This window comes from Oncorhynchus tshawytscha, linkage group LG12 (assembly GCF_018296145.1).
Source record: "Oncorhynchus tshawytscha isolate Ot180627B linkage group LG12, Otsh_v2.0, whole genome shotgun sequence".
NCBI classification, from domain to species: domain Eukaryota; kingdom Metazoa; phylum Chordata; class Actinopteri; order Salmoniformes; family Salmonidae; genus Oncorhynchus; species Oncorhynchus tshawytscha.
Genome location: NC_056440.1, coordinates 29,722,135 through 29,730,546, shown reverse-complemented (window position 1 = coordinate 29,730,546; position 8,412 = coordinate 29,722,135). Strand labels below are relative to the sequence as shown.

Sequence of the window (8,412 nt, the reverse complement as noted above, 5' to 3'; positions counted from 1 at the left end):
CAGAGTCATAGACTGTTTTGTTAACATGAAAGGGAGGAGGATGGCATTGCAAATGCATGCATGCATGCATGCAAGCACGCACACACACACACACACACACACACACACACACACACACACACACACACACACACACACACACACACACACACACACACACACACACACACACACACACACACACACACACACACACACACACACACACACACACACACACACACACACACACACACACACACAGCCAAATCATAAACTAAATTGTTTGTGATATCTTTGAATTGTCACTCTATTAGACTAAGTAGAAGTGATTTGATTATGTTTAAATGTTGAAGTTGAAATGGTGCTGGAATAGTGGAGGCAGCTCCTCCTGTTTTCTTTGTGACTTGTGGTAACTCTCTGACTCTAAATCAATAGCTGTTTAGTAGTCCGAAAATGATGGAAACATTACATGCAATATGCTTTGTGGAATGATGTTGCTCTCCGGTTTTGTGATGAAACAAAGTTGTGGAGTAATTTATTCTGCCAGTGTGTCTTCTCATTGTCTTGGCCTTAGGCCTATATATCACGGTGGCAAGGCACATGATCTAACTGTTCATAGAGCAAAAATAAACGCAATTATCACAACACATACAGTAGGTTGTAATATGGCTCTTGTTATGGCTTCCCCGGTGATTTTACTCACGCTACAGACTTCACATATTCCTGAGCACTTCCAAGATGTATTATACCTAATAATGCGCGAGCTTGGGACTATAAGGTTCTATTTGCAAAAAGATAACTCTGAGGTAATTGGCTTTAAAGTCTCAGACCCTTGTTGGTTTGAATGGTGTCAGCAATTTTTACATTTTATTATTTCAAATTTAACAACATTAATTGGGGTATTTAAAGTACTATATAGGTAGAGAACATTGAACAGAACAAGGCTATGTCAATAACTACATTTGGACAAAAATGCAGATAGAATATTAAACAGAACAGGGCTATGTCAATAACTTAATTAACCTTATAGTCCCAAGGTCTCGAATGGTCTAGAGAAACAAAAGTAGGGAGGTTGGCCCGACAGGATGGGTGAGGGTAATCTGCGACAGTAGTAGTCTTGTCAGGGACAAATGTAGTGTTTTAGCAAACCTGCTACTTAAATTCACTTAACCTTTGTTGTTGGTTCCCCTAAACACCAACGTAAATTCTTCCCATAATTCTGATTCGTTGTTACTGTGCAACAAGCAAACTGGTCTCTAATAAAGGCGTACAATTACTATACGACCTCCATTCATAATGTAACATATCATGCTAAATGGAGTCACAGATTTAAATACAGAATAATATGAATTGCCCTCAGACCACGTTGCCTTTCCAGACATATAGGAGGTTAGACCCCCACACTATAGAACCAAAGCCCACAGCTCGCAATCCACAGCCCGTAGGCCCTAACGGTTACCACTCTGGCAGAAATTGCACTCAGTGGACAAAATATTTTGGTTGGACAATGATGGGCTATTGATTGTATCATGGGTTGGTTTGATTACAGTTGATTATATTACATTATAGATTACGTCTGTCATAGATTGTTTGTGGGTATGTGTGCTCTGTCATTACAGACCACTGCTCTCCATGCCAATACGCCTGCTCCAGTTGGATGGCATTGAACTTAGAGGTGACTGCACAAAGGTCGTTAGCTGGAGCACACACTCCCGGAGGTTATGGAAGTGGTGTGTTTGTGTGTGTGTGTGCAGATGGGGTCCGCAGTCCGTCGCTGGGCTTGGGTATTCCTCCACTGCCTCATTAGGACTGATTTACACCGCAGCAAGGTGAGTAGGTAGGCAGGAACCCCCCACCACCACCACCACCACTCACACCGCCCTGCCTTTCTCCTTTATTCTCTCTGTCCCTCTCTCTCTCTCATTCTCCTCCCGTGCACAGACAATGGGCCCCTGGAGAATACCGGCTTGTGCTGAATTATTCAAATCAGCAGTGGCAGAAAGCCGGAGAGCGAAGGATAGAGGCAAGGAGAAAGAGGAGGGAGAGAGGGAAGGGAGAGGGAGGGAAGAGCACGGAAGCACAGGAAAGTCAGAAAGTGCAAGCAGAAAGAGAGAGAGAGAGAGAGAGAGAGAGAGAGAGAGAGAGAGAGAGAGAGAGAAACAGGCATTGGTGGTTTCTCTCTGCATGCAAATAGCATCCTGCTTTCTTTTCACCTTCCCTGATGTTACTTTCTCTCCTTCTTCCTCCCTCTCTTTCTCTCTCTGTGAGTCACCCCCTGCCCTTCACCACTTCATTAATACACATCTGTACCCCAGCTCTCTCCAAAACTGTATACCATACTCCCTGAGCTAGCAGTGAGGAGTCAGGAAGAGGGAGAGGAGAAAGGGGGTGGTGGTGGTGGGTGCTCGACAGCCGCACGTGGTTGGCAGGAGGAGAATGCACCGGTAATTAGCCAGCACCAGTACAGACAAAAACCCAAGTAGAAGAAGAAACTAAAAAAATCTGCGCTATGAAAACAAGGCTCCTGCCAGGCTATGTTCCCTAGAGGGCAGACCTGGACATGATGGTGTGTTGCAGTGTGCTGTGGTGTGCAGGCCGGGAACAAAGGAAGGACAGGAGTGCTAGAGATGAGACTATCGGTTGAGGAGTGGGCCTGTCATGCCAAATAGTGTCCCCTGCCAAAAAGCCCCCCTGTGTCACAATGGGATTTGATGTGTTCTAGCTTCTGTTAGTAGGGCTGTTGCTAGAATTGACAAAATTCTGACCAGATTACGAAATGAACCAAAAGCATCCGTTGCTATGCTGGTTGCTTGGCTCTATTTTACCTTGTAGCGGTTGCGAAGGAAGGAGAATGTGGACAGTTCTAGTTCTATTTCACCAAATAAACTCTCGCTCAGTCTGCCTCAGAATTGCTCTCCAAGGACAGTGTTTTGACAATGCCAACCTTCTGACTACCTGCTGCTTCAGAGGACCGAAAAGACTGGAAAGAGAACACTCTTTCTTTACCATATAGTTGTTTTTATATAAGTAAATGTTGTTATATATGAAGAAATCATTTAAGCTGATTTTAGATTGACATTGCTACTGTACTTATTTACCTCAGCCTGCCTAGTCAGCTTGCCAGCTACAGTTTTATTTAGCTAACATTAGCTAGCTAGCTAGCTACTGTAACTGTTATTGTAGCTTTCTGTTTGTATGTAGCTTGCACTTCAATGGCATCCCTTGAGGAGATTTTCTTTTATCTTTCCATCCAGGCGAAGCAATATGAGGTGGGAAGAGAGTGGAAGACAGACAGAGAGAGAGATGGAGAGAGAGAAAAACATTAGTGTAAATGTACTTAGACTTATTTCAACAACTCTTTTCTCCCAAATTGTTATGCATGTCCCTCACACAACCCAACCCAGCCACACAGGAGGGTGATTTTTTTACTAAGGAGGAGAAGGAGGCCATTTCTGAGTGAAGCGCATGATTGCAAAAAGCAACCTTTGCTTCCTGCTTTTTTTTACCCCTTTTTCTCCCCAAATTCATGGTATCCAATTGGTAGTTACAGTCTTGTCTCATCACTGCAACTCCCATACGGACTCGGGAGAGGCGAAAGTTGAGAGCTGTGCATCCTCTGAAACACAACCCAACCAAGCCGCACTGCTTTTTGACACAATGCCCACTTAACCTGGAAGCCAGACACACTATTGCGTCAGAGGAAACACCATACTACTGGCAACCATGTCAGTGTGCACTGCGCCAGGCCCACCACAGGAGTCGCTAGTGCACGGTGGGACAAGGACATCCCTACCGGCCAAACCCTCTCCTAACCTGGACAACGCTGGGCCAATTGTGCACTGCCCCATGGGTCTCCCGGTCACTGCCGGCTGTGACAGAACCTGGACTCGAACCCAGAGTGGCACAGCTAGCACTGAGATGCAGTGCCTTAGACCACCGCGGCACTCAGGAGGCCCAACCTACGCTTCTTCTGACGGGGAATTGTCAAAGAGGTGAACAGCTGGGCAAGTCAAGAACCTTTTCTTTATCAATCACATTCTATTTTATCTGAAATTATTATGATCTCAAGAAATGTCATATCAGAGAGCACACAATGTTTCAAGTTGTCACTTTTTGCTTGTCTAGCCTGCCAGAAGTTTGAGAGGGTGAAGACTGGTGCTGGAGTTGAAGCCCATCAAATTTCTTTCACCATGGCACATGATCGGTAAATGTCCCAATAAAAGTTTTGCCCTGATAAGATTTTTTGTAATGGTTGCTTTATTTGACCACAGCAGAGTTCAATATTATAGTGTATAGTGTGTATGAAAATATGCATACTGTATGACACAGATACGGGTAAGAATAAAGTAATCTTCTCTCTAAAACTTTAAATGTTAGGGGTGGACTTCATCGGACCCTTCGTGAAATCCAGGAATGGCAACAGCTGGTGTCTGACGGCGACCAATCACTTTACCAAGTGGGTGGAGGCTATACCCATTAAGGTCAGTAAAGGAAGAGTGTGTGCTTAACTCTAAAGTCCCTTCTGTAACCCGTAAAAAGGGAGCTTGGAACCAAACATAGATTTTCGTTTTGTATAATACCCATCAAGGACGAGACTGGTGAGGCCACCTTCAAGGTGATGGTAGACATCTTCAACACCCACGGTTCTCCTGAGATCATCTTGCGTGGCCGAGGTCATGAATGCTGGAACAAGGTACGGATGTTATGGGTTATATTCTGTCACCAATGGTCTGTTTTATTTATTTTTTACAATTTGTTTTTGTTTTCCCATGGGACATAATCAGACATATTTCAATATCTTACATTGTCAATAGATACTGCTCTCCTACCCCCTCCTCCAGGTTTGGTGAATGTACCAACCAGACCCTCAAGACTGCCATGGGCAAGTCCCTTAATTGGTACCAGGAAGGGTGGGAGAACAACCTGAAGGTAATTTTCTTTGCACCCAACAGCAGCATCCAGGCCTCCACATTGTACAGACGGGAACCACAGTTGTTGACTGAGATAAACAATGCAATTGTATATACAATTATTGCTTATATAGTAGTCTTTCAAATGTGTGATTGACTTAGTGTCGTTGTTTGTCTATTGCTATTTTTGTATAATCACTGATCACTGAAACCCCACTTGATGTGGTGGAAGTCGTCAAACCAGATCAGAATTCCTTTGAGGACCACCTTCAGGCAGGGACTGAGAAGGATGTGGAGGTTTTTCACCAGGTAAAAATGTCTGCTGTTAATTTATTTTCTGACCCTCCAATAGATATTTGAAATTTGAAATATAATTGCATTTGTTCCTTTTGTCAATCCAGATGAGACTGAACATCGACAAGGCCCAGGAAAACTGAAGGAGAGCTACCGGAGCAGAATCAAGAAGGGGACCAAGTGCTACGAGATCCTGGCAAATGAATTGGTTTGGAAGAAGGACAAAAGGAAGGTGAGACCTGGGAAACCTCACTGTTCTTTCGCTCCTAGCTGAGGTCACCATCTGTTAGTGAATATAAAAAATCTCAGATAATAACTATTTGTATTTGACACAAACTAACCTGAAGCTATTTTTAGTTTCCCTAACTCTGATAGTTTACTCTTTGTCTTCCTAGGGTTACATCGGTGGAAGCCAACAATTTTCTACAGTTGGAGCAGTTGGACGGTGGACCCCAAAAAGCACTGACGTCCCTCACTTCAGTGAAGCCCAATAGACAAAGTATGTTGAGCTTTGGTTGACATTTGAGAAAGCAAGAAATGGTAGTTATGCTGAGCTTTTAAAAATGTACCTCTTCAATTTACCTCTCCAAATGACTTTAGGACCATCGACTGTCCAAGCCCAAGAGGTATCCCTTAAGGTAGGCTATACCTTCCGAAAGTGTTGAAAATACATATCTCCCATTTATAACACTGCACTAATCAATCAAATTTTCTCACAGTAAAATGTAATCTGTGTGTTTGGTTGTGACCGTCTCTTTCTCCCAACCTGTTCCCTTTAACTCTGCTCCTGTTCTCCAGGACCTAGGGGTTCTGCCCAACACCCAGACATGGATCCACCTGATGTCCTCCATTACTAACCACCCTCCAACTTTTCATAACATCATCTACAGCTACTGTTGTTGTCATTATCCGCTAATAACGTTTTTTGCTCTATAATACTGGGCACATAATATGTGAGATACACAGATTAACCAAAAACACTAGCACTGCAAACACTCAGAACAAAGAGAGAAGCAGTGCCTGAACTTTGCAGTCTCCCTCTTCAAGTCTCCCTCTTTAATCTATGATTGCCATGTGAGTGTACAACATTTTTTGAAAATAAATGAATGACAAACTGCACCAAAAATGATCCAAGTTTATGTATTAATCTTAAATATCACCAGGTTGGTTTTCACAGCTGTTTCACAAGGTGTTCATTGTTGTATCCTAGGACCTACAATAGATATATATATATATATATATATATATTCAACCACAAGGGTGTACTAATGAGATATGTGAGATATACTTTTTAAAAATCATAGTAGAGGACTAGTGAAATGATATTATTTCAGTGTAGATAAGGGAAAGGCAGGTTGAAATTAAAACAGGACAGCCAGACAAGCCAGTGTATGAATCAAACTTATTTGCATATGAATGAGTTGGAAATTAGCTGACTTCGTGATCTGTAAGGTAAGTAACTTTAATGTGTCAAGCAAATCTTTGCCATTTCCAAAACGTAGCAATGCTTAAGACATGGATTTCATGTTGTAATGTTAAAAAGGTACCCAAAAGTAGTTCAAATTAATGTTTTCATTTTATTACCTAAACAAAACTTGTTGCGGAAATCAGCCTAGTTTGCATAGCGATGATGAAATAATAAGCTCAATGCTTGTTAGATATGGTATAGCCTACATCACTTACGCACTATCAAGACTAAAGGTTCATTGAGTTCAAATGCTACATCAACATTTGAAATGTTAGGAGACCTCTGGAATCCAAAACAAATAGATGATGTAGCCTGAGATCAGCTAATGATGTCTCCCGAGTAGATCAGAGAAGGTTACAGTGTGATTGTCCACCGTGGTTTGATATGAAACAGGTAATTGATCTACTGGCAGAGTGAAGGTCCATGAACTTAAGTCTAATGGAGAGACTCCCTCCTGTCCCAACTAATTAACTCTCCCCCTCTTGAGTTTTACTGCCCCGGTTTGAATAAGGACGGAGAACATTTGTGTGTGTTTGTGTGTGTGTGGGTGTTTGTGCATTTCAGTATGTGTACTGTATATGTGTGTGTGCATGTGTGTGTGTGTGTGTGTGCTGAGCCAAGATTTGATGTGTGAGCCCAGTGCTAGCCTCATTAGTGAGAGGGCTTGGTTCATTAATTGATGTGAGTGAGGAATTTGGGTCCAGGCCAGGTCTCTTAATTCCACATCAGGAATTATCCACCATCAACACAGCCTTTTGATTGTTTTTACTGTTTCCTGTAAAACCAGAGAGCATCTCATTCTCCATGTAGTGAAAGACAAAAGGACAGCTCAGTGTGAGGCTCTCAGCATTGGGTACTATTCCTGATGGAGAAATGTCAGTGCTGGTCAGCGAAGCCATTTTCTCCTTCTGTTCCTCCCCCACCTGAGCAGGGTGGAATAACCTCAGTACAATCTCTTCCATTGGGGTTACACACACACACACACACACACACACACACACACACACACACACACACACACACACACACACACACACACACACACACACACACACACACACACACACACACACACACACACACACACACACACACACACACACAGAGCAGAGCAGAGACTATTGATAACAAGCTGCTCTTGTGAGTCAAGCAGAACCCATACGGGAATTGTTTTTCATAAAATGATGTAAAGCCTTAAAATGTATTCCAGAGATGGATGTACATCAGTGGGGGCTCCTCAGAGGAGGAAGGGGAAGACCATCCTCCTCAGTGAATTTCATAAAAATAAAAATAGTGAAACATCAGAAAGGTTATTCTTTTTAGATAAAACTATACTAAATATTTTCACGTCACCGAATAATTCAATAAAATACATTGTTTAGCAGTAGCCTCAACAGCACTATGTAAGGTAGTCATGGTGTAGCCAGAGGACAGCTCAGCCTGGTCTCATAGACTAGATGTAACATAGTAAATGTAAATCCGGGAAACCAAATTAGTATGAAATGTTATGTTTGGTATGGTTACATAAGACAGATGGTTACTTAAGGCAAAACCTAAAGTATGGTGGTTGTTCGGGTTAGATGGGTGGGAGTATAATTCAAAGGTCTAGCAACCCAGAAGTTCTGAGTTCAAATCTCCTCAAGGGCAACTTTTCAACTACTTATTCCCTTTTAGCTATTTTTCAACTACTTAGCATGTTAGCTAACCCTTCCCCTAACCCTTTAACCTAACTTTTAAATGCAACCTTAACCCTGACGC

At 42.6% G+C, this 8,412-nt stretch overlaps 1 long non-coding RNA gene across 1 annotated transcript; it reads left to right on the top strand.

Annotated features, from left to right (window-relative positions):
* The first annotated feature begins 5,120 nt into the window (after positions 1-5,120).
* On the top strand, positions 5,121-5,676 carry LOC112263989. The gene is made up of 3 exons (XR_002955574.1): positions 5,121-5,201; positions 5,294-5,418; positions 5,582-5,676. It is a non-coding gene; the product is annotated as an uncharacterized LOC112263989 (long non-coding RNA).
* Positions 5,677-8,412: the final 2,736 nt, after the last annotated feature.